A 27,857-nucleotide genomic window follows, 5' to 3' on the forward strand; every position below is an offset into this window, starting at 1 on the left:
TAAATTCAAATAAACTCCTTAACGGTGTAACTCTACACTGCATGTGCCCACATTTGCATGGTAATACCCTTTTTTTCATGTTTTGGTAAACTTAAGAAATATAATAGAAAACATCGAATACTGTAGCAAAATAAAGCAGAAGAACATAAAAATGTATAAAACAGAACAAGATATGGGGCACCTGGGTGGCTCAGTGGGTTAAGCCTCTGCCTTCAGCTCAGGTCATGGTCTCAGGGACCTGGGATTGAGCCCTGCATCTGGCTCTCTGCTCAGCAGGGAGCCAGCTTCCCCCCTCTCTCTGCCTGCCTCTCTGCCTACTTGTGCTCTCTCTCTCTGTCAAATAAAAAAACAAAAACAAAACAAAACAAAAAAACAGAACAAGATAAGCTCAAGACAATGAAATGCTTTCAATGATGGATCATTCTTTGCAAAGAGCTCATAGCATCTTGTATGTGTTTAGACTTTTGTATTACTTGATTCCACAGTGTACCAACCGAAGACAAGCTGTGCCAACTCTGATATTTAGGACTTGCAAACCCTTTAATTGGAACTCTCTACTGGAGAAGGAAAAACATTAATGCATTTGATAATGACTTCCTAATGCTATCATACATTCACATAGCTTTCAAAAACTAAAGAGAAATGACTAACCTGCAGCTCCATCATATTATTATTGCCTAAGCATTGATTTTGTAAGAAATGATAACTAAAAGTGACCACAGATTTTGCAAAATAATTCTCTGTATTTCAAATAACTCTACAACACAGCATGAATATTTTAAGCTTGGCTTATACAAGATGCCAAGCCACAGAATAAAGAGGAAAGCAACAGTAAGCTAGGAAGCAAACTTTGATTCCTAGGAAATGAAATTATAAAACTCATGGTCATCAGATAAAACATTCAGAACTGTCTAGGTATTATAACCATTTGATGCTGTAAAGTAGGCCGGTCTTACAAAATATGGAGGAAACAAATTCCTTGTCCTTCAGGATTGCAATATAAAATATATTTAGGTTAATTGTTACAGTTAATTTTTTTTGGAGAGAAAGCTCTTGAGTGGGGGGGGGGGTGCGGGGGCAGAGCGACAGAGAGACTCTTAAACAGGTTCCATGCCACTAGCAAGGAGCCCATCTCCTGGCTCCATGGCAAGACCCCGACTGAGATCATGACCTGAGCTGAAACCAAGATTCTGGCACTTAACGGACTGAGTCACCCAGGCACCCCTGTTACAGTAATTTTATGACATCCTTTTTAATAGATAGATATCTATTTCCTTCTTCCTGAAGGCCATATCTCCTGATTCATGTTTTCATGAAAGCTTATTTTATTTTCAAGGGGCCATGAGCCTCAAAAAACTTAAAGAAAATTAGCATTTTCTCCTAACATATAAATTTTGCACAATGCTACCTCTCCAACTTCATTTTCATGGAGATATGAATAAAGAAAAGTTAAACCTGTGGTGGCAATGGTTTTCATCTGCTCATAATGTTTGATTAAATGGTTTTAATTGATTTTTTTAAGTTGTACAAATAAAATGATTTTGTTTATTTTACTATGGCTTAATATATCATAGATAATGATTTTCATGTCATAGCTAAGATTGTATGATGCTTACATTGTGCCAGACACTGTGTTAAGCATTTCATAGGCACTTTTTTCTTAACCCCATAACAATCCTTGGAGTTGTAAATGATTTATTATCACAATTTTATTGATAAGAAAACCTAAGATTAGTTAGGAGGGTCACACTGCTGGTGAGGGATGGAACTGGGAAACAAGTTAAAAGTTGTTTACCTATCTCCAGAACTTATGTCCATACTGTTATATTAAACAAATTGCCATTTTCCTCTTTTGCACGTGTTTATGTGTGTGTATCGTGTGTGTGAGTATGTGAATTTTCTACATTCTTATCGTGTTTATATTAAGTTATATACCCATACTCTTTCTACTTCCTCTGTATGGTATATGTGTGTATATAATTTTTTTTGAGAGACTAAGTTAAGGAACATGTAACATACTTCTCTCCTTCAAAATAAAGCCTTTTCCAGTTAGACAAATCTAGCTGAGATTTTTTGGAAATTATCTCTGAAATTATTTACCAGGATAATCACAGTGAATAACTCTGCTTCTCAGACTTGTGGCTTCAGAATATTTTTGCTTTTATTAAACCACCCACTTCCGTTGCCTCCAGCCACCAGCTTCTGTGTTCTTTCCAGTTGAACTTGAGATGGTCCCTGAATCATTTACACCATTTTAACTGACCATATAAGAGCTCTTAGCCCCCCATTCCCATCCACAAAGTTCATACATTTGTTCAGTAAAGAAGCATCTTACATGTGCCATTGATTTCAAAACCTGAACAGTGGCAACTCTCTTGATCACGGTTTTGTATTGGTCATGGTGGTTGACTCCTTGATAGGCATTTCTACTTCCCCCATGATTAATTTCCTCTGTCTTTGTAATCGCATCTCCCCTGCCAAAGATTTACAAATGAAACTGGGACCTATAGAGTATGAGTGGAAACCTGCTGTGATGAGAGTGGAGCTGTTGAGATTTCTTTTTTTTAAAATAGAGACACAGAGATGATGAAATCCCTTTTGTGGAAATGGTGCCGATGTCTTGCCAACTCTAAGTAGTCAGAGGGCCAAGCCAATTAGCATAGGAGGCCTGAGCACTGGAAAGAATTCAAAGCTTTGAGTCCAGGTCTTTTCATTCAACCAACCCTGAAAACTGCCTCCCTCCAGACTGTTAGGTGAGACTTCACCTCTCATTATTTTCTTGTCTTGGCATGGGAAGCGTATTTACTTTCAGTGACAAGGATGCATACATTTCTGTGATGTCAGTACCACACGTATGAACTCACATTTTGAGTGACTATAAATTAGATCTTTCAGTCTCCTGCAAAGTCAGGTTAATTTTTTTTCTAGAACCATGACACAATGTTCTATTAACCTAAGAGTGTATATCACAGTACGCTGGCTTTGTATTACATAACATTGACTCAAGTTTTTGTTTCAGTGGCTGGTCTTTAATTCACATCATAAATGTTTACTGAATAGCAACTTTATTCCAGGCACTACACTAAACTCTAAGAAAAAATAACAATGACTAAGACCCAGCACTGACCTTCCAGAGCCACTCTTTAGTGAAAGAGGCAAGTACTTACTTAGGAGTAGGTATAAGGTACCAGGAAATTCACAGAAAGAGTGCTTAACCTAATCTGTAGCATTAGGGGAAGGTTTCCTAAAAAAGTGATTTCTAGGCTTAGATTTTAAAAAAACAAGTAAAAGTTAGCCAAGTAAAATATATGACACTTATATAGTATATGCAAACACTCAGAAATAAGAGAGAAAAATCCATAATGATCAATCTGCAAAAAAGGTCAGTATGACAAAGGTGTCGTTAGGTGACAGAGGCTGGATGGAGCAAAGGGGCAGAGAGAAAGATGAAGCTGGAGAAGTTGACAGGAAGGAGACGAAATATTACAAAATGGGCTTTGTAAAGCCTTAGTATGAAGTTTGTGTTGTCACCATTGTAGAAGAGGAAGCCACTGGAGAGTTTTAGTTTTATTAAAGGAGTGACATGAATATATTTATATTTGAGGGGAATAAATCCCTTTTGATTTTCTGCTGATGGGATGGAAGTAGACGGCTTTAAAACAGACATGTCAGTCAGGTGTGTGGTGAGTTACTGAGGAAAGAGATGATGAGGCCTGAACAGAGACTGTGGTGTGGGGAGGAAGAGAAACACACACACACAGATGTGAGCAAGTAGAGTGAAAGGAAGATGCCTGATTCAGTTGCATATGTAGGCCTGAGTTCATGACAAAGAGCTGCTCTGGGATTCTCTTAATGTAAGGAAGAAAAAAATGTAAGGAAGAAAAAAATATTCAGAAAGTGGAAAAGAACTAAGGGTGGATCTTTGAAAAATATCAATGTTTAGCAAAGGCAGAAGGAAATAAAAAAGGATAGCCCGAATAAGGAGACAAAAAAAAAAACAACCCAAAACAAACAAACAAAAACAAACAAACAAACAAAAAAAAAAAACTAAGGGAAAAGTAATATAACAGGAGAAAAATCACGGAAGTTGGAGGAGGCCATAGCATCAAATACAGGGTCAGTTCATGTGAGGGGAGAACAGCAACAGTGGGAAGTGTCTATCGGTGTTAGCAAAAACGAGGTCATTGGTGACCTTGGGAGTAGCACTTTCAGTGGAATAGTGTGGAAAGAATACCAATTAGCTGGGTTTAGGAATGAATTAGAGGTAAATTAGGGGAGACAAAACTCAAGCAACTAATGTGAAGGGTGAAAGGGAGGGCATTAAGTAAAGAAGAAAACCAGTGTCGGCCAAGAGCCCTGTGCTGATATATGAGTTGTCAAGAACTCTGACTGTGTACCCAAGGGCTGTCAGTGCAAAATGGGACTTATGCTTGCATATACTGTTTACCAGAAACAGATTGGTACCTATTTTGCATTTAGAAAGATACTTAAACCACAACAGCATGCTGACTCAGCAAAGTGCTTCATACTTAATGGAGAGTTTCTCTCAAGTGTGCATGCAAAATACAGTGTTAAGCATGCGGTCATTCCTCAGTAAACATCCACATGATGTGGTTAAAGGACTGGGTCCATCGATCTTGGGTTGCCTATCACTTTGTGAAAATCAATTCAAATCCTTAGTTTTCTTTGCTTATAGTTTTTTTTTTTTTTTTTTTTTTTCCCTGAGACTCTGGTCCTATGTCTGTGTAAGATAAGATTGTATCACTTTCTATTTGAAATAATTCAATTTAAATATATTATTTTCAGACGTTCTTTAGAGTACATCTTTCAAGAAAATATGCATACATGTTTTTTAATGGAAAACTAAATCAGATGGGTTTTCAAAGTGCACTGTATGTATCAAATAAGAAACTTCCATCTTAGCCCACCTTCATACCTTTTTTATTGTTATTACTATTGCTATGATAATCACACAAATTATTTTGGGTACAGGAAAAAAAATCGTTATCAAGTGAGAGTAGCCTGTCCAGCCAGGTTCAGATAAGAGCACTTAATTAATCATTTATAAAATTCATATGATAAACCCGTATGAATTAGAAAATAATCACCAACTGGTGAAGCCATAATGAAATAGAAAGAACATAGCTGTGTTGTGTTTAACTGACTTTGATAGTTAGAAATGCTACAATTATGATTTATACATATACTTCCTAGAATTTTATTTCATAGGGAAAATTTATGAAATATTACGTAACTGAATCATGGAATACTATATCAAAAACTAATGATGTACTGTATGGTGACTAACATAACACAATAGGAAAAAAAGAAAGATTATGTAACTTAAAAGCGAAAAAAATGAGTTCTTTTCATGTTATTTAAACAAAATTTGTGAATATTGTTGGATGTTCATACCATAGATATTTAAAAGGTCATTCCCAATCATAATAAAAATAATAAACTATGAAATAAGTGAAATTGTATTTTTCTGCTTTGCTATTATCAAGAATACTTAATTCACCCTTCTTTCTAGTCATAGCAGGAAGAAATTGTCCTGGAATTTACCAACAAATTACCAAGGCCTTGCTGATACAACTGCAAAACCTAACAATTCAAAAGGAGATTAAAAGTTCCACTTTTTGAAATACAGCGAGACTGTCACCTATCAAAGGCTGTACTTTTGGAGTCCTTGTAATAAAGGTCTGGGCAGTAACCTAATATGCCATTAACATCCAAGTGTCTGCCAGCCCACAATATTGGTTTTGCTTTAAATGTGTTGAGTACTAAGCACCTGGATTGCATCCAGGTTCTTTTTGCTTATGGGGTAAGCACTGAAACTTTATCATAGAAACTTAGCTTTTGAAAATAGACTTGCATATAAGCGGCTTAAAGGGGAAATTGTTCCCTGCAAAATATGACTTTCTTTGCTAAAACAGGTTTAAGTCACATTGAGCAGAAAGGGCATTAGTCATGCAAAAATCCCAAGATTACACCACATATGTTATAACAGAGTAAATCCAGATCTAAAAATCTGTAACAGAAAAACCTACCTAGATTCCTTAGTTAACAACCTTTAACTGCTCCACTGCTAACACATTACAACTCTCCTTTCTACAGTTTATTAGATCCATATCTGTCACTTAACATGATAGGTAATGCCACATTTTGATTGCTGTACCGGATTGGGGTGTGTTTTCTCCACAGAACATCAACACCCTACAGGGGTCAGTCATAGGTGTCCAATGTTAGTGAATGGTGACATTCCCCTCTTCAAAATTCTCACTTCTCACTTGCAAAACTCATTGCCTCCTCTTATCCAGCTGCCAGCAACTTCTTTTGCTTTCCTCCTTGATACACATAAACATGTATATACATATTCACTCACTCAATACTATATGGGCAGGGGACTACTCTTTCTTTATTTCACATTTCTTTTCACTAGATTAAAATATCAAATAAGTAGGCACTCGTCTAAACTTTGTACATGTTTTACTTCATTGATCCATACCATAGCCTCCTGAGGTTGGTGTAAATAAGAGGAGAGTAGGGCACCTGGGTGGCTCAGTGGTTAAGCCACTGCCTCAGATCATGATCTCGGGGTCCTGGGATCGAGTCCCACATTGGGCTCTCTGCTCAGCAGGGAGCCTGCTTCCCTCTCTCTCTCTCTGCCTGCCTCTCTGCCTACTTGTGATCTATTTCTCTGTCAAATAAATAAATAAATAAATCTTAAAAAAAAAAATAGGAGGAGAGTAAATACTCCAAGAACTTTTGGTCAGTAGCCTCATCAGAGTTCAAACCCAGATGCACTAGACTCAGATCCTGGGCGCTAAACACTCTGCTTTACTGCTTGTCCTTCCAAATCTTACCCCGCTTGAAGTAGTTGGTGGTAGGTCTTAGGTCAATTTATCCAAGAAGAAATTTCTTGAACCCTTTTGTGAATTTTGTCTGAGTCAAGCACACACAAACACAAAGAGAATATTGAGCTAATATTGGTTTGTTAAATAAGCATGTAGAATTTTTTTAAAAGATTTTATTTATTTATTTGACAGAGATTGAGAGAGAGATCACAAGTAGGCAGAGAGGCAGGCAGAGAGAGAGGAGGAAGCAGGCTCCCTGCTGAGCAGAGAGCCCGATGTGGGGGCTAAATCCCAGGACCCTGAGATCATGACCTGAGCCGAAGGCAAAGGCTTAACCCACTGAGCCAACCAGGCACCCCTAAGCATGTAGAATTTTTAACTCTAAAATTTTTCCACAAAGAGAAATAGAGAAGTGGGACTGTCTTGCTAAAAATGGCAAGCTTCAGGAAGTTAATTAACCTCTTTAAGATTGGATTGCCTAACTTCTAATATTTGTCTTTGGTTGAAAGGTTGTTGTTTGGGATTAAATAATGCAATTGATGTGCACGTTCATTGTCAACTATAAACTCCTAATAAATGTAAAATGCAAATGAAAATAGCACTATTATAATATTACCAAAATAAAAATGAGAGTTCTACAATATATGAGTTAGGCAAATCTAATAGAATTTCAAGTAAGAAATGTATAAATATCCTTTAAATCACTTCCCACATATTCAGGAGTCAAATACATAGGTTCCGAGGTTTGTTTTTTTTTTTTTCCCCCAGTTCTATTTAGTAACATAAAGGGATTATTTATTAGCATTTAGATTATGATGATTCTTATACATATTTGATTTCCAGAACTAGGCTCTTTTTGGTTAATTAAGCACGTTGCTTCACAATGACCCAGTTTCCTTCTAAATGTTACACAGGTAATTAGATAGGCAGAAGATTAGAAAGGCAGGACATAACTTAGCAGTATGATACTCATATATAATAAAGCAAGAGTTTCACATATTTCCCCAAATATATGAGAATGCACACATACACACACACACACATCAAAATATTTTTAATGAGTCTTGCCTAAGGGTAAGTTATCTTTTAGCTTAAAAATTGCTTGGTGCCCGAAACATTCTCTTTTCAACTATGTGGAAAATATCATCCCTGCCACTTCTTAAGCAAATAATTTGCTAAAGGGGATGTTTTAGAAAGTTTCTATTAGTGGGAAAAAGTCTGATTTATAATCTCTATAGATTTCTAACACATTATATCTGATAACCAGAACCATCGATGATACTAAAACTTCAGGCATAAATTTGTGGACAGGATTTTATTTCAATTTGGGCAGGCTCTTCTACCACCTCAACTGTAGTAGACATCCATTAGTGTTCATGATTGTGTTGACCCTGAGAAAATGCAGTAAGGGAGGGGATGACCTGTTCATAATGTAATGGAAATTACTTTTCCCGTTCGGCACATAAATTAGGAAGAAAGTAAAAAAGGGGAAGTGTTTGAAGTAGACAGTCATCTGTTAAAGGTCAAATTTCCAGAGACATCTTTGCTACAACTCTGGGGAAAGATATTACTCAAAGTCCTTTCCTTCCTCTTGCAGACAGCAGGGGTAAAATTCCTTTTGTGCTGCTCAGATATTTTTCTTTTGGAGTGTTCCCACATAAACACCTGAAAATGCAATTTGTTGTTGTATTTTCAGTTCTTTTTCCTGATCAGAATAACAATATCTGGGCATCATTAGCTTCTTCTCTGTGACAAATTCTGATATTTTACTATATAATTAGATAACTTACACTGGACACATTTTGTTTTTTTCCCCACAGATAACTTGTTGAACTGAAATTCATGGACATAAGCACTGTAATTTAAGTGCTAATAATATCTTTGAGGTAAAGGATGAATGAAACTGAAAAGGTCAAAACCTATTTGGCTCTCTTTAAATGTTTGATAGCTTGTTTACTTAAATTTATTCTACTTGAAATGCCAATCCATTTGCCCTTTTCATGTAGATTGTCGGGCTCTTCATTAATATTTTTTTCTGACATCATTCGCTCTAACACATACATTGCCCAGTATATCTGTGTCTTCATAAAAGTCAAGAGGTGGTTCCTACCTTCAAATAGCAAACAGTCTGGTGAATGGAAACAATCGTGTAAAAGCATGTATTGGCCACAGTTTTTAGTGACTTTTTATTAGCTCAACACACAGTTATAGGGAACGCATTATACACCAGGTACTGTTCTAGGATCTGGACACCCATAAGTGAATGAAACATGCAAAAATCCCTGCCCTTTTGGGTAGATTTCATACTAATGCAGAACAATTACACTGTTTTAGATTCTGATCAATAAGAGTGACATCTCTTCCCATGGGAATTTGCCAGGGTGTAGGTGGGCAAAGGTGGAGGTAGAAGAGAAATAGTCTCTTCTCTCTGCAATCAGGACAGCATTTTGTGTGGCTTATATCAAAGACTTCTACACAATCATATTGTGCTTTTTTAATACTGTGTTTGGCTACAATTCTATGTAAGATTATATTGTGTTTATATAAGTAAAGTATAATAACCCACTGTATAAGCCAAATTCTCCTCCATCACTCTTCCCATAAAGCTTCTCCTGATTGTTCCTAATAGAAGTCAATCCATTTTTATTTAACCCTTTAAAAAAATCTTTTTTATCATGCCCATTTTGTGTTTAATTATGTATCCCCTTGCACCATTATTAAATTTCAAGCTACCTGCAGGCAAAAACTATGCAGTGTCATCACTCTACTATCTCTGAAACCTAACACAGGTCATGGCTCATACTGAATAAATATTTGCTATATCAAGTTGAAATAGAACCAATCTAAATTCAGCATTAGGCCAGAGAACATGCATAATTCATGCACAATAGTCTCCATTTCTTGTCTCTAATTCCCAGTTTGAATTTCAGTGTCATTTTGAATCACATGTGTTTGTGTCCACATAAATACTTTAATACCCCCCATAGTTTCTCAATATATTAGGTATAAAACTATAATTTCTACTCTCTAAAATGGAACTACTTCCCCAAGAGAAAAGAGGAAAAAAAGAGGTAAAAACGTATTATGTATTGTATTGACATAAATATGATTTAAAACATTAATGTGATTCATACTTTAAGAAATATGCATTTCTAAAGTTATCTATATTGTATTTTCTGAAAACGTACTTATATCGTTGTATAAGAGAGTACAACTATAATTAATTATTCATTATTTAAATTTTATTATCCATTTGCTTTCCAATATATTTGATCTCCTGTGGTCATTAATATTTAGATTGCTCACTAACTTATAGATAATGCCTTTTATAGTACATGCAGCAAAATTAGGAAAAGCATCAAGCTAATTATTTTCTCTTTCCAATCTGCATACATTTCGTGATTCCTCCAGACATAAGAAGCCAGAGTTCACATTTTCTCCACAATGGCTTTGATAATCCCTGATAACACTCACTAGCTCTAGTGGAGATTGGTTCCCCAAGGATTTAGTCAGTTGACAGGCTCTGTTTGTTTAGTTTGACTTTGCTGATCTTAACAAGAATTAATTCTCCTCGCTGTGGTGAATATATAAGTATTATGATAGCATACATCTAACTGTTCCTTGCTGACTAAATGTTTTTTGTTCGTTTGTTTTAAATAGGAGTCTTAAATACATAAAGAATAAAAAGCAGGGCTTACTGGCATAAGAAGTCTGTGTAAAAAATGATAAATCCTTATTCCTTCTGTTTCGTAGAGAAAATTTGGGAAATAAATAATACAGCATTCACTCTTAGTGCAGATGAATCATGTGAATTTGAGATTACTTTATGTCAACCCCTCCTCCCACAACTGAGCTTAAATGCTTTTTGTGATTGATTAATCGAAAGCTCTAGAAACTCTCTTTGGGCATTCAGAGGGCTCTTCCTAGTTCAAGCGAGAGATTTTTATTCCACTGGTTTAAAGGAATATTTTCACAAAAAGCATTTATCGTGCACCTTTTAGATGTGGTATAAAATGAATATTAAAGAGCATCTTAAAAATCACCCATACATAGATAGAATGGCTGTCGACTCGGGTGAAATTCCGGCCTGCTGGTCCTTTTTGACCTTCCTGTTGTTCCCGTTCACATGATCTTTCCTTAGGAACCTTTAATGGATTCCCTTTGTTGTATCCTCCTTTTCTATTAGATTCTTTTCCCTTGCCTCCAAGAAATTCAGCAGATAGAAGTAGTGGATGTGGATGTAGTGTTTCCAGAGAAAATTAGGGCCATGTGGCTCAGATCAGGAACCATGTCTTAGACATCCTTTATACCCCCGACCTCTAACACAGTGCTTGATGCATCGTGTAGTTCAAGTAATATTTGCTGAAACTATACAAAATGCATGTGTGTGTGTATATATATATGTGTATATATATATATATACACATACATATATATGAAGCTATACAGGATGTATGTGTGTGTATATATATACACACATCCATGTATATATATACAAGATGTGGGCAAGATCTACTGGAACAAGTTATCGTCCTTAAAGAGAAAGAAAGGCACATGGGAAACATTAGAGTCATGAGTCGGAAACTTGGAACATGAAGTTTTCATCTAATATTAAGATGGGGAAAGATTCTGGCTTGTGTTTCTACCTGTCCTACTAAATTTTGTTCACTTGTGGAATAGTAACTCCAAAATATTAGTATATTATTCCTTTCCCCAACCTTACAAAATACTGTTTCTATATCAGGACAGAGAATCCTTTGGATCAGATATCCCTATTTTTTCATTGAATCCTCTGAAATATATACACTGAACTATGAAAATTATGAACATTGCATTCAAATGCAGACATATGAAAGATGCTAATTATGTAATGTTAAGTAAAAACAATCAGGATAATATACTATGATTATAACTATATTTAGCAAGGATCTAAATTCAAAAATCTATTCTATTCACATGTTAAAATAATAAAATGTGATACATGATAATAGAACGGCCGATTTAACCTACCAAGAATTCATTTACATGATGGGCTAAAGCCACTTGAAATATCAACTACTCTATCCTGAAGAAACTTGTGCCTGAGGCCAAATGGAGAGATGCTATTATAAAGCAGGAATATTTATGAAATCCTCTACTGAGGTATTGGCAGGACACGTTGATAATTAGAAGAGTGTAGAACTGTGGTGGTGACCAGGGCAGTACATCTCCACCTACAGTTATGACTGGTGCTCATTGGAATATGAAATAGTCACTCTCTGAGCTATGAGAGGGAATTGTTCCTGAGAGAGGTGTATTTAAACGACATCACATCAACATCTCAGCTTTATTAATGCCTGAGGCAGGCTTCAGAAGCCATGGGAATAGAAAGAACAGTGGCATAGATATTCTCAGAAGGTATCACAATTACAAGCCAATACTGGTCAGGAAGAAAATGATAGAAGCCAACTGGAACAGGAAGACTATTTTATAAATACGCTTGAGATATTTCCTGGGGAAAACTAAACTAGATGGGAAGGAATTCAAGGAGACTAGAGGTCCTAAAATGAATAGGGAAGGGTGATCTAGAGAAAGGCATTTTGATAAATTATTCTGACTAGCATGATAAGAGGAAACAGGAATTATACATATTTTTTAAATGCATGGGGAAATAAAAGAAAATTTGTAGTTAATTACCTTAAAACAATAACAATGATTATGTTGTAGAGCTTAATTTACATGTGTTTTTTTCTATTTTACAATTTTTTGTGCTATAGTTAAGTTGGTTTTCTCATTTACAAAAGAAAAAGATGCGTGCATCTGCTTATATTATATTTCTGAAAGAAACCACTGAAGGTAGTCAAGACCCTGGTCCAGAAAATATATGCTCTGATCACTTCTGCATCGCATTTCTATTTATTTGTCTCTACATACTATTATCCCCAGTCTTAAAGAATGATTTCTTAGTGCATGATGACTTTGAAATTTTAAGTGTGAATATTTGGAACAGACTCAAGATACACAGTATAAATTCATTTTTTGATTGATGGTGGGGAAATGACTACTTTTAGGCAATCAGGTTTCTATCCATAAAGTATTCCATGGGCTCCAGTAAGAACATAGACTCTCTTAGGTCCCTTCCTTGACCTCCTACACCCTTGACCTATTATTGGCAGTTCTGCTTGATCCTACAAAAATGGATTTTGTTTTCAATATTTTTACTGAATTTGGCCACTCTCCTTTCAATTTTTAAATGTAAGGTCTGAAATAATTTGACTTGTTCTAAAATCCATGAAGTTAAGCAAATGATCCTTTCTAATAATACAAAGAAAGCAATGTCTGGGCAAGGTAGTGTTGCAGGAGTTTTAGTACGAGTGCTTGAATCTTGTCATCAGGAAATCCAGAACATTTTCAGACATTTATGTTGTGTGCACGTCAGAGGTTTGGGATTGAGGAGGGGAGGGGAGTGTGGAGGGAGGAGTGGAAAGATGGGGATTTAGAGAAATAGGTATTAAAGCAGTTTTATTTTATGCCCAAAACACCTTACCATCAGGGATGTTTATTTTCAGAAATAGAAAGGTCCCATCTGCCATTCCTGCCACAGTTGAAGGAAAACTCAGTTTAGCAAAAGAAAAAAGGTAAATCCAACATAGTTTTTAAGAAAAGATCATGAATTTTTGAATACTTGAAGAATATCAACACACTAAACTGTATGCAAAAGGGTGCTTTATTCTTAGTTTTATTTTGTTCCCCCACCTCTTTTGGAGAACCAAATCATCTTCCTCACTCCTTGATCCCATTTTGTAAGACTTAAATGATAATTTAATAAGAATTTTTCAGTGACAACTTTGCTCTAGGCAGGATTCTAAACTGTGGGACCATAGCAGAAAACATAACAAAGACTGTTCTTGTGGTGTTTTGAATTCTAGTGAATATAGGTAGAAAATAACAGATGAATACTTACATCAGGTCATGACAAGTACTAGAAAGAAAATAAAGCTGGATAAGGGGAAATAATTGCTATTTTAGGGAGTATGTATATCAAGATCTCTCTTGACTTGGTGACCTTTCATCAGAGATGTGAAAGAAGTGATCCAAATATTAAGGTAAGAATATTCCAGGCACAAATAGCAAATACCTTGAAGTTGGGAATGTAATGGGAAGAACAAGGCCAAATTAGTAGATCAGGTAAGAGGTGATAGTATCATGGACTCATTGTAGAAAAGAGAGTGACCTGAAGTGCTTGAATTTGAGATAATATGTGGATACAGGTTCTAGTTATTGACTCAATACAGGGCAGCTCCACTATTTGGTGATTTAAAAATGAGGAGGAATCAGAAAAGGAGACTAAAAACAGAACTCATTGAGAGAGAAAGAGAAGGAAGAGGGTTATATCTTTGATGCTCAGTAAAGAAAACAAGGAGGTAGTATCAAATGTATTACAAGCTGAGGAGTTATCAAGGATTGGGGGAAAAAAGTCATTGGATTGGGCAACTTGGAGGCAATTAATGACTTTGATGGGAGAATTTTCACTGATTAATGGGAACAAAGTTTATTTGGAGGGAGGTTAAAAAGAGTGGGAGAAGACACGGTGAAATAAAGAATACAGACCAGTCTTTAGAGAACGTGTGTGCATCCCTGTGTGTTTCTGTAAACAGGAGCAGAAAAATGGACCACTAGTCAGAGCGGGTGGTGGAGTCAGAAGAGGTTCTTTTAAAGGTGGGAGACCTTACCTAATATCTATATTCTGATGTGAGCATTATAGGAGAAAGAGAGGTAGGAATCATCAGTAACTGGAAAGGGCGAAGCCAATTACACAATAGATGCCCATGACTATGCGTAAGGGGATGAAACCCAGACCATTATAAAGAGGAATTGGTCTTTGGCACATGATCCCTTCAGTTTAACAGGAGAAAAGGCAGATATGAGGTTAAGTATGTAGGTAGACTGCAGATTTGATGAGTTAAGTTGAGATGAGGGATATTAATCTAAAAGTGCTCATCTGATTTCTCTAATTTTCTTGCTGAAATAATGGAAAAAGAATATCCAGTGAGACTGAGAAGAGAAAGGAAATGTTGGAGGCATAAGGAGATACAGATATAATTTTACCAGAATTGAATTATTTCCAGGTGTTAGGAAGGAAGGTAAATAAGCAAAGGAGTTGACACAGAGTTCCTCACAAGCCAAAACAGATCCCTAGGAAGCCTTCTTTATGCCCTGCATTCCAACCGTAGAGAATGTTTTCTTACTCTTTAAATATGTCTCATGCCCAAGGTCTCTGAAAATTCTGTTGTTTTTATATAAGAACTATGCAACTTTTAATCCTTAAAACTCAATTTAAATTCCAGGAAGCCTTTCTTGTTCAGATCTTAAACTTGCTCCTATCATAGCATTCATTATATTATACTGTACCTACTCTTTCCCTTTTTGTCAGCAGACTGTGTATTTCTCACACTATGGCATCATATATCCAGTAGCTATGGGTAAAATATTGCATATGTTAAAATTACATAGAACCATTATTACATGCAGGTGATTTTGTTTTGTTTTGGGTTCTCCCTCCCACAAAAGTTTAATTCAATGAGTACCTACAAATTTGCATAGTAAATTTATTTTTAGAATTATGTGTTGAATTTACAATTAGGAATTATTAAACAATTTATTTTTTAATTTAAGCTTCATGTGAACATCTGCACACAGGAGACTACTAGTTCAAAAATGCAAGTCTCCTTTGCAGTACATATAGATTAAAAAAAAAAGAAAGAAAAGAAAAGAAAAGAAAAACAAATCAAAACAACTGAGAGGTATGAAAGGAATAATAATGATAAAATTTCAAAATCTTAGAAGTTCATTATAAGTTCAATTATTTCTGAAAAGATTAAAATTAAGTATAATTCATCTCCTAGCTAGCAGAGATTTTTTATAATGTTCCATAATTAACTCAAACATGCTATTCAGACTTTGACTTTCATACAAATATAAAGGTATAATTTAAATGGGTAGAAACAGGTTTGCAATAAAACAATGTGACAATAAGAGACTTTTTTATTTCATTCAATGTCAGGAACATATAATAGAAAAATCTGTCACTTTTGATGAAGAACAGAGTATAATTAAATTTAGTCTTACTTGAGACCTTTGTTTCAATTTGATTTTCATTTAACCAAAGATTGCTGCTTAGTTTAAAAGCTTGTAAATTTTGTTTTCTCATATACACAAAGGGATACTTTTAAAGTACCATACCTGATTTTTAAATATACTTTCAGTTTTATAGTTTTCCTTAAATTAGAGCTGATTCTCTTTTAAAAATGAGACTTGTATTTCAATTTCTTACTTTGATTTCTCAGAGATCATTTATTTCTGGCTTTTATACTGGGGATTATGCCTGTACGATATGTACTAGAGCAGAATTTCGTTGGGAATTCCTATTTCTGACTTACACATTGTTTGTCACAAAGTTACATATAACAATCTCTAATGAAAGGAATTTATTGCAAATACTAGTCTCAGGATTGTGTGTGTGTGTGTGTGTGTGTGTGTGTGTGAGTGTGCACACATGCGTGTATACTGTTGAACAAGATGGAGGATGCAAAGATTACCCATTTGTAATAGAAGAATCTTTCTTTTTTCTTTATGATACAACCATAGTGACCTCCAGAAACTAATACAAAATAACCTAGGGACGCCTGGGTAGCTCAGTCACTTAAGCATCCAATTCTTGACTTCGGCTCAGGTCATGATCTCAGGGTCCTGGGATGGAGCTCTGTCTGGGCTTCCCACTGAGTGGGGACTCTACTTGTCTCCCTCTCCCTCTACTCCTCCCCCTCTGCTCTCCCTCTCTCTCTCTAATAAATAAATAAGTTTTAGTAAACAGTAACCTAGAAAGTAAGTCATACAAACACATACAAAATGCACAGCTTGTGGGAAAAGGAATGACAGTGATGGTATCCATATATTTATGGATTATTTTTAATTTGAAATATATTTATATCCTAACTTACTTCATAATGCATTGTAGGAAGATCCTATAGATTACAGCATTTTTATAAAAAATAATCCCCACTCCATAACTCAAAATCTACTGTAGAGTTCTTCAAGGTTTAGGAAATAGAGGTAAATCATGAAGATATTTCTATGTCATAGAATCTGAGAGTAGACTCTGTAAGAAACTGTTATGATACAATTTGACCTAACTTTAGAAGCAGATCATTGGGTTCAAATAAAAGAAACTTACATTTATAATTCAGCAAATATTCATTGTGCATATACTGTTTCAAGTATTGCTCTAGACATCAGGAATAAAACAATGACCAAGATAGACAAGGTCCCTCCTCTCATAAAACTCAAAATGCAAGTGGAGATAGACTATAAATAACAGCAGTTGGTGACAAATATGTTGAAGACAATTCAATAGGATAATGTGATAGGAACTGAATAGCATAGGTGACCTAAAGAGGGTTGCTAGAAGAAGGCATCTCTTGGTCATTGATTTGAACAGAGAATGATAAAAATGATCCAGAAGGAAAAGGGTCTCTGCAGAGGACACAAGAGATGCAAAGGCACAGAAATGAAGAGCAAGCTTGAAGAGTTATAGAAACAGAAGAATTTAGGATAACTGGATTATAGTGGGTAATTGGAAAAGTAGTCAGAGATAGAGTCACAGAGGTGGGGCCAAAAAGGGAAAAAAAATAAATAAATAAAAGTATGGGATACCCTATGGAAGGCAAGGGCAACTTAAGTTTCAACATAACCTGATCCATGTTTACAAAGATCACTTCAACCCCCAGGTAGAGAATGAATTACACAGACACCTGATGGAAGCAGAAGGACCACTTACAGTAGTCTAGTAAGGGGTAATGGGGATTTGCTCTTAGTTACATAGGTGAAGAAAATTGAAACTTGCTCTAAAAGTTTTCTTTCTATATCTCCGCATAATCTAATTGTCATTTTCAAATTGCTCTGAATGGGACTATCTTCTTCCCTTTGGACTTTGAATGGATGGGCAAAACCCTGTTAAGCACATACCAGGCAGTCCAACATGGTATGGAACACATAATATTGGTCATACAATTTTTCAATAAAAAATGGCTAGTGTCTCAATGCACCCTCAGATGGATATAGTAATTTCTTTTAATTAATCCGTGCTAGAGATTCAGTAAGTATAAAATCTTATAGTGGTTCTTTTAAGTTTGGAGATTAATTGTATAACTATTATGTAGACTAATGAAAGAACATAGCGCAGTGTTATCCATTATTTCTATTCACTGTGAAGTTTAAAACTATTTTACTAAATGCCAAAAGAGATATTCACTTTCTTGACTTACCATATGGTACCACCCTGACTTCACCACTGTGCAGTCATTTTGCCCCATATCTGTGAATCAATCAATCTATTGCAGTGATGCCCAGTAAGAGCATCCTTGAATAGGAAGAGCAGCAGCAGTTCTTGGGAAGCAGCATTAGGTCTCAGACTCACTTTTGGAAAGAACTTGACAAGTGCATGTTTCTGTCCCCAATTGATCTGTCAATTTAGATCACTGATGCCAAAAAACAGAAAGGCAAAGTTATCAGGAAATCTCGAGTAAATTAGAAAGATGTCCTCCAGCCACAAACTCTCTTATCCTTCAGCACACAAAGCTAATGTTCCAGGAGTTTAGCTATTGAGCTGGTAAAGGCGATGTCACACCCTGAAGTCCATGGGGAGCCATGTCAAGCTGAATCCACAGAACACACTCTTTAATGCTTGCTTTTAAAGACACAGTCCATGAAAGCAACTTATGCTGCAACTTCTAAAAACAATAATGCCACTAACAAGCAGTGAGTCCCTTTCTTTATGGGTAACTATTTAAATCTTTCATATAACTACCTTTAGTATAAATTAATAGTGAAATGTCAGTCAGATGGTAAAAGTAAAATCAAATAAACAAATACAAATTAAAATTTCTGCTGTACCCATCTTCCCCCCCCCCCATTCTGGCATGATAATGTCACAGCGATTTTTTCTTCTGTAGGAGAATGACTATATCTACTTTTCAGTGATGCTGTTTTGTTCAAAGATATATATCCTCTGTATTTAAAAATGTGATAACAAAGATATTTTATAAGAAGTTTAATATAAGACTAACTACCCTTGGGTGAAGTAGATTAGACTGTTTATAGGGTTGTTTCATATGTGCTTTGATGAAACATTATTGAGATGGAGGAAAACCTACGCTTATTTGAAAAGGATGGCTTAATGGATATGCAAATGAATGGCTCCTCTCTTCCTCCTCCTCCTCCTCCTTGTTCTTCTTTAACCTCTATACGGCCATAAAGAAATGATAGTTCTAGGGCTCCAATCTTAGAATCTAGGAAAATAATTAGTGATTTTCTCCGATGAAAATGTTAAGAGGTAGATTGTGATTTTTTCCTTTCCGGAGAAAACCAAAGCTCTGAAAAGATACCTGGACTATTAACTACTAAGCCACACAGCAGCTCGAAAGCTCAGAGAATAAACATGGATCTGGGGATAGTCCCTGAAAGGATTCTACCTTGTAGACAAAGAAAATGGATGAGATCACATCGACAGGACTCACTTTTCAACAGGTGCCAAAATAGGATAAATTCATGTAAGGAGAGAGGAAACTCCTGTCAAGTCAACCCTTGTCTGAGTTAGCTCCTGTGGGAGAAAGACATGAATAGTAAATGAATAATTAAAAAAAAGTGGTAGAAAGAGTTGGAAAGGCATTAGAGAGGCAAGCTGTTAAAGGTAAGACCATGTTGAGGTCAGAAATAGCTACAAGATGTTTTCTTTCAAAGACAAATGGAAGCAAAGAGGCATGTTGCCATATGCTACTGCCAGTCTTTCAGATCATTCTGAGTTAGGTATCTGTTCTCTATGTTCTCAGAAAACTATGTTGATATACTCATCACTTTGTATCATATCACTGCCTTACCGCCCTCTACAATCAGATTAGAAGCAACATGAAGTCTGTTATTTCTTTATCCCCAGTGCCTAGCACAAGATATGAAATACAGTAATTATTTATCAACTATCCGTCAAATCAATGAACCAGGTTTAAAATTATTATCCTGAGAGAGAGAAAGTAATCAAGTAAATATCCAAAACCTAAGTAAATATTACCCCAGAGTAAAATCTGAGGTAACATGGAAATACACACAAGTGATAGAATTCCAATTAAATACAAAAATATTTGATATTATTTAGCCTATAGGTAAATGATGGTTTATAGATAAATGATAATTGTGCATAAGGTATTTTGAAATATTGAAAATAGTTCATTAATGCTTCTAGGTAATCTTAGGGATTCCTAAATGGAGGCTGATAGGCTAGAACTCAGGAAACCCATAAAAACAAAGGTCTGAAGTATCCCCAAACTTGGACTCCAAACTGAGCTTATGGGTGAATGAATGTTAGATGACACCAGTCTCAGGATAGGAAAGCTGTCAACATTGGGAAATAAGACAGGCTGACAACACAAAACACTATACTTTCTAGTTAACTGATTTATTACTAACAGTTCTATTTTTGCAGTTTTGCACATTGCTGTCACAGAAAGTGCTAAGTAGAATTGATGAACATTGCATCTCCATGTCAATGTTTCCCCCAAGGTGGATCCAAACATTTAAGGTGGATCCACCTTTTTTTTTTTTTTTTTTTTTTTTTTTAAGATTTAAAGAGAGTAAGAGAGAGGGAGGCACAAGTCAGGGGAGGGATAGAAGGAGAGGGAGAGAGAGAAAAACCCAATCAGGCTACCTGCTGAGCACAGAACCCAACTCAGGGCTCGATCTCACCCATGATATCATGACCTGAGCCAAAATCATGAATCTGATGCTTCACCGACTAAGCCACCCAGGCGCTCTAACGTTTGAAAAAAGACTTATGTTGAAAGTAAAGATTAACATTACAACTCAATTAAGAAATACCATTGAAGAAAAGTAGAGACACCTAAGTTAAATGATTGCCTACTATATTTATTTTCAGTGTATGTATGTATGTACCTGTGTATAAAATCCTTGACTTGAATAGAATATTCTGAAATTGATAGGACATGGTAATGAAGCTAGGTAGAGAAAGTGGGGGAACAAAATCGGTTTTAAAAGAAAGGAATGTGAAAAAGTTGAATCTAAGCTTTCGGGCTTCATCTTTGAGAGAATAACAGAGTTATAACCTATACAATTATTAAGAGGCAAGATAGAAGGTAGGTGGGTGAGAATATTAGAATTTCTATCTAAAGCAGAGAAATAATATTCAAAAACTTTTACCAAAGAGGATTTTGTTTGTTTATAGAATAATAGAGCTCTTTATCACCTTCATCTTTGGTGACTGAAATAGAGAACTGAGAATTTGTGGGAGTTAAGGAACCATGAAGAGAATCACTTTGCTTTCATTTGTGTCACGTTAGATCCCTTATCCCCATGCCACCCTCCCTTGCTAATGTCTAGTCTTGATTTTGAGTTTTCTGTCTACAGGAAGATGGAAAATACTGACCATTTTTATGACAATCAAGTTGAGAAATAAAGGTTGATTTGCTTAAAATTGGTTAAATTAATTAAACATAAGCTTCGGGAAGAATTTCGTATGTCCTACAGCCTGATGCTGATGCTAAGCATATTATAACTGTTGAAAGTTTCTAAAATTATTGCAATTGGAACTAAATGTAAGAATCATGTGAAAAATAACTATGTCAAAAGTTGTGATATCCTCCTATTCATATTTTTCCTTGAAGAGAATTATTCCAAAGGCTGAAGAATACTGATAAGATAATGGCTTTGAAGTTATTACTAATGATAAATCACAGTGTAGAACAACCTTTATTATACATTTTTAAAATTTTTTTCTGAAATGTACTGACTTTAACACAATGTAATTTTAACCATATAGTTCTTTCAACTTTCATTAAATGTTATCTACATTCATAGAAAAAATAATGTAAATGCTGATAATATCGTGCAATATTGGTGAAAATGAAATATGAGATCACCTAAGAATATATGCACAGAATGTCATCAGCTTTCACTAGCTATATTTTCTTTAATTATAAGTAGAATCTAGTAAAAATCTATTAATGCAGAGTTCTTAAGCATACTAATAGTAATACTATCACTTGAAGAAATGTAGTATTATATTCTAATGCAAGATTCAGATTTAAAAGGCCCATACAAATGAAAAATTGAAAGTCATTTTTGAAGGTAATACATGAATTTGGTAAAGAAGCAAATAGTGAATGTAGAGATACTATCAAGTTTATTTTGTACTTACCTAGCCTCTTATTGACTATTTGGATAGATCTAGTTTGGGGATAATCAATCTACTACTTAAGAGTATAGCTAGTGCACAGGGGTGCGAGAGCATCTGGCTTTGGGGTCCCAAACAGACCACATTCAACCATTCACTGCTCACAAAATCCAAAGGCAGAGGGGTGAGTGGTGGTGAAGCAAGAAGGAATTTATTTCATTGAGGCCAGCACGGGGAAGACAATGAACTAGCATCTCAAAGACTGTCTCCCAAATGACAAAAATACTTCCAGGTTTATATAAGGAAAATGTGGGCAAAGGTGGGTAGGTATGTATGGCAGGCAGTGAAGGTTAAATTGATTATTGTCTTGGAGTCAATCATGCCGGGGTCTTGCTGGCTCAGGACAGTCCTTATTGCCTGAATAAGTAGTTTCTGTTCCCATGAAGAGATGCTTTGCCCTCTGTGTCTTACAAGTGAGCCAAGAGGCAAACTATAAAGAAGAACCCAAGTAGAAAGTTTGAGGTCAAAATTGAGGCTGCTGAAGTCCTCTTTCCAGAGCATTAAGTATATCGTTGAATTTAGAATGTTTGGATTAAATTGAATCCAGAGGTTTTGTCTCCAAATTGTTACTATTTCAGAGTTTGGGGGATTATCATTATGTTACCATCACATGGCAAAATTAAATAGGGAAAGAAGACTGTATTCTAGGTTATTACATTGGAGAATAGGGTTCAGAACACAGTCAGAACCCAACTATGCTGAAACAAAGGCCAGAGGGTTTTTTAAGAGCTCTGATGCAGGGGATAAAGACCATTTGTGTTTGCTAATTGGCCCTGTCCAAAAAAAAGGTAAACTTACTTATATCTTCCAAACAGAAGATAATTTACCTTAGGCTCCGACCTTTCTGGTGACTGGGAGATGAAAGACTGTCTCCTTGATGTTTACATTTCAAAGGGATGCCTCTCAGTCCTTGAGCAAGACAATCCTGAGTTGTAAATTTGGCAAGAACCTTTTTAAAAAGATTCATAACTCCAAGGGGCAGAGGATTTACCATTACAATTTTTCTGATTAAATTCTCTAAAAAAAAAAAAGATCTCTGCAGTTAAGTGATTTGAAATCTATAAGCGTGGGGGAGAGAGGGAGGTCAAGTTCCTAGAGGCAGAAAGAAATCTTTCCAAAAGTTTAGTCAAGCTGATGGAAACATTATGGTCATCTTGGTCAATTATAAGATTTGTAGGGAAAGCCCAGAATGGAGTTCATAATTGATTTGTTTTGGGATGGTTCTTTTTTTTTTTTTTTTTCTTTTCTTTCTTTCTTCCTTCCTTTTTTTTTTTTTTTTAGTATCAATTGAGAATATAATTTATTAACCTGAAAAACGTGATTCTTACCATACATGTTTTCTTATTTTCCACACAAATATTATTTTTAAACATTTGCTAGTGAATTTGATGAGTTATAAATGTTCATTAGTTTATTAGTTTTTCATTTCTGGGGGGACAGAAACTGAAATTTTTACCATTACTTTTTTTTTCTAAAACTGGACATATGCTAATTTTATCACCTTTTTTGTTGTCTTTTTTTTTTTTTAAGACTTTATTTATTAGAAAGAGAGAGCAAGAGCAGGGGGAGGGGCAGGGGAAGAGGGAGAAGCAGACTCTGATGAGCAGGGAGCCCCTGGTGTACTGATGTAGGAGGGATGATAGGCTTTAAAGCCAATGGCCAAGAAAGAATTCTTGAAATGCCTTTGGTGCAAAAGGGTGGTTTTATTAAAGCAGTGGCACAGGGACAGGACCTTTTGGCAGAAAGAGCTGCACTGAGGTCAAGAGGTGTGGCCCATTATATACTTTCAAGTTGGGAGGGAGTTAGGGACATTGAAGGCCTCCCAGGTATTTTGGAAACAAGGTTTCCAGGATCCTGAGGGGTCTAGCTATTGTTAGGAAAGGTCATTTAGTACTGCTGAGTAAAAATCAGTCATGAGACTTTTCAGATGTATATCGGTCAGTCATGCTTGGGAGATAATTGCAAACATGTATCTTGGGTGGGTAGATAGAAAGGAAGTTTCCAAAGGAAATTTTTTATATGTTAAAGTAGACTTACAGAATCCTGGGGGCTGGGCTAAACAAACCCTTATAAAATAATATAAATAAAATTTATTTATAAAATAAATTTGTTTATAAAATCGTATTTTGCCCTTAGCAAAGTATTAACATGGAGACAGCTGAGTTCCTAGAGGAAAGTCACTCTGCCCGTTTTAAGGACTTGTCAGTGAGCTTTAGGTAGTAAGGAAATTTAATAATTTTTCTTCTGCCTTTGTTTTCCACATCAGTGCTACGTAATATTATTGTAGGGTTGAGAGAATTAAGTGATTTGCTGTAATTAGAGTACTGAGAACCGCACCTGGTGTGTGCTGTAGAAGTGTTAGCAACTCTCCTCGCCTTTCCTATCCATGGTGTTCTCGTTCTCCTCTTTCTTCCTCGTTATTGGTGTTATTATCATTGCTATCAATTCCATCATCATCATCTTCTAAACTCTGTACTAAAACTTCTAAACACAGAGTAGTATAAGGAAATAGTTTTAGGCATTTGATGAATTTGAATTGTCATTGAAAAGGGTTAAACTGATCTCTGAGTCTCTTCTCTTTCCACGTCTAAAAGTGAAGGCACCGGGCACCTGGCTGGCTCAGCTGGTAGAGTGTGTGATTGTTGGTGTTAGGGTTCTAAGTTCAAGCCCATGTTGGGCCTAAAGCTTACTTAAAAAAATAAATATAAATAAATAAATAAATAAATAAATCCTGAATAAACAAACAAACAACCAAATAAACAAACTAACTGAAGGTAATGGCAATACTTATAATAGTATTCCTTCATGGACTAATAAGGATCAAATAAGCTAAAAAAAAAAAACAAATAATTCAATAGAGTTTCTTTATGAATCCTTATTCCTTTCTTAGTAAAGATTTTTTTCTACATTCTATATTATAATTCTCCTAGTAAATATTCAAAGTTTAGTTTTTAATTCCCTTTATACTTTTGCCTTTCCCATTTGATTTGATATCAGTGCCGCAGAAAAGTGCTTGAGGCATGGAAGACATTTGGTAAATATTTGTTCAAAAGAAAGAAAGAGGGAGAGAAGGAGAGAAGGAAAGGAAAGGAAGAAACTGAGACAAAGGGAACATTTATTTTTCAATTTATGGTTTGACCATATATTTTTGGAGCATTTTGTCAGATTTTTGATATGAATGTTGAGAATGCAGATATAAAACTTAAGATACAGTATTTGTCTGTGAACTCTTTATGCATTTTAGATAATATATGGTTAGTAAAGATGTCTGAAGGGGGTTGGGAAAGGGAGGGAGGGAGTGGAGAGTGGAGAGTAGAAAAGGGAAGAAGGTAGACAAGAGAGGGGAGAGGTAAGAAGGGAGGGAGAAGTGGAAAAGAGAGAAGCTAAGAAAAAAAGGAAAAGAGAAGAAAGGCCAAAGAGAGGATGATGGGAATGAAGAAAGGGGAAGAGAAAGGGAAGGGAAGGGAAGGGAAGAAAAGGAAAGAGAGAGACACAGAGAGAGAGAGAAAGTAAGGGAAGAAAGAAGGAAAGAAAACAAACATCAGGAGATTTGAACTTAAATATCACCTTCCCTTAGGATAAAAACCCAGTGCATCTTGCCAACATTTCTTTTTTTTTTTTTAATTTCTTTTCAGCATAACAGAATTCATTGTTTTTGCACCACACCCAGTGCTCCATGCAATCCATGCCCTCCTTAATACCCACCCACTGGCTCCCCCAACCTCCCACCCCCCCAATCCCTTCCAAACCCTCAGATTGTTTTTCAGAGTCCATAGTCTCTCATGGTTCACCCCCCCTTCCAATTTCCCTCAACTCCCTCATTTCTGCCCCAGAAATCTGATGCCCGCTATTACCTTCTTAACCCAGTCAGCCTTCAACTTGCTTGTAACTGTGGTCCAGTGTAGCCTGACGCATACAGATAGAGCACCCATTTTAAAACTATTCTTTTCCTCACTTGTCCTATTTCTTTCTTTTTAGAGTGATCCAATTTTATATTTATTTTTTTAACCCATTCCTTCTGATCAATCTTTATTGAAAAATGTCTCAGGATATTGTAGAGTCCTTTTTATGGTCCAAATACAGTTTTATGAATCTCCTAAACATATTGTGTCTTTCCTCTATCTCACACTGTCATTATTTCAAAAATTATAACAAATATTGAAAATATAAGTTGAACTATACATAGCTAAATAGTCATAATGCTCATAGTTGATACTAATATGTATGTTCCCATCCTAGAAATTTAATTAACACACCATATATTACATACAAACAATTGTGATTTGACAGTGTGTGTTTTATATACAAGAGACACAAGTGCATACAAACCTAGAACTTCTCAGTGACAAATTCTGCTTCCAATATTAAAATTATGTATAAATGGATTTCCAAGTCTGCTAAACTTCTGAGATTACCATTAATATAGCTTGAATTAAACACAACTAAACAGTGATCGCTATGAGAATAGTACAGATTTAGTAATCTCTTTCTGATTGAGAGAAACCAAAGTCAAAGTCTGTGTCTCTTTTAAATAGACTATCTTGTAGATAATTTAAAAACTGAATATTTTATGCATAGGAGTTTTATGGACGGAATTTTTGTGTGCCCTCCCCCATCTCCATTTATATGTTGAAGTCCCAACTACCTGTGTGATAGTATTTCATGGTGGAGCCTCTGGGAAGTAAATAGGTATAGATGAGGGGATTAGTGTCTTGAAGAAGAGAGACCAGAGCTAACCCAGTAGAAATTATCTGAAGTGAAGATTCAGAATTTTTTTTTTAAAGTAAAATGGAGATTCAGTGACCTGGGAAGGTAACAGGTAACATAATTAAGTGTGGTTCTGAAAGGAGAGAAGAAGAAAAACAGGGCAGAAAAATTTTTGAAGAAATAATGGCTCAAAATATGTTCAGTTTTGTGAAATACAGCAACCTATATATCTAGAAATTTAGTGAAACAAAAGCAAAGATGAAAAGATCCTTAAGAAAATGTTAGCAAATTGAATCTTATAATAAATAAAAACTCATTCACCATGACCAGTTGGATCTTATCCATGGAATGTAGGATTGGTTTAACATTTAAAGAGTAATTAATCTAAATCACAACATTAATAAAGGAGAAATATCATATGAATACATCATTCAACAATCTTGAACACCCAGTCATGTTAATAACTCACAATAAAATGAGAATAGGTGAAAAATTCCTCAGTTTGATAAAACATTTCTGAAAACTTACAGGTAATATCATATTTAATGACAAAATATTATTACCCCCCCAAGATTTGGAAGAAGACACGGATGTGAGCTCTCATTACTTAATTTAATATTGTACTGGAAATTTGCTAGTGTAATCAGGCAAGAAAATGAGGAGAAAATGACTGAAAAACAAGGTGTAAAATATTATTTTTTATTCACACATAGCATGACTAGATATGTGAAAAATCCTGAAATCCTGAAAAGTACAAAAAAATGGTAAATATTAGGTTTTAAAAATTCATAAAATACATGGTCAATATATTTAAAAAGCAGTTGTGTGTAATAGCAACAATTGGAAAATTAAATTAAAACACAATACCATTTTCAGTGCATTAAAATCATAGAAACAGTAAATTTAGTGGAAGAGTGCAATATCTTTGCACTTAAAACTAAAACATTTCTGAGGGAAATTAAAGAAAGTCTATATCAAGATAAATCATGTTCATGGTTTGGAAATTTTAATATTGT

This window comes from Martes martes, assembly GCF_963455335.1.
Source record: "Martes martes genome assembly, chromosome: 8".
NCBI classification, from domain to species: Eukaryota; Metazoa; Chordata; class Mammalia; order Carnivora; family Mustelidae; genus Martes; species Martes martes.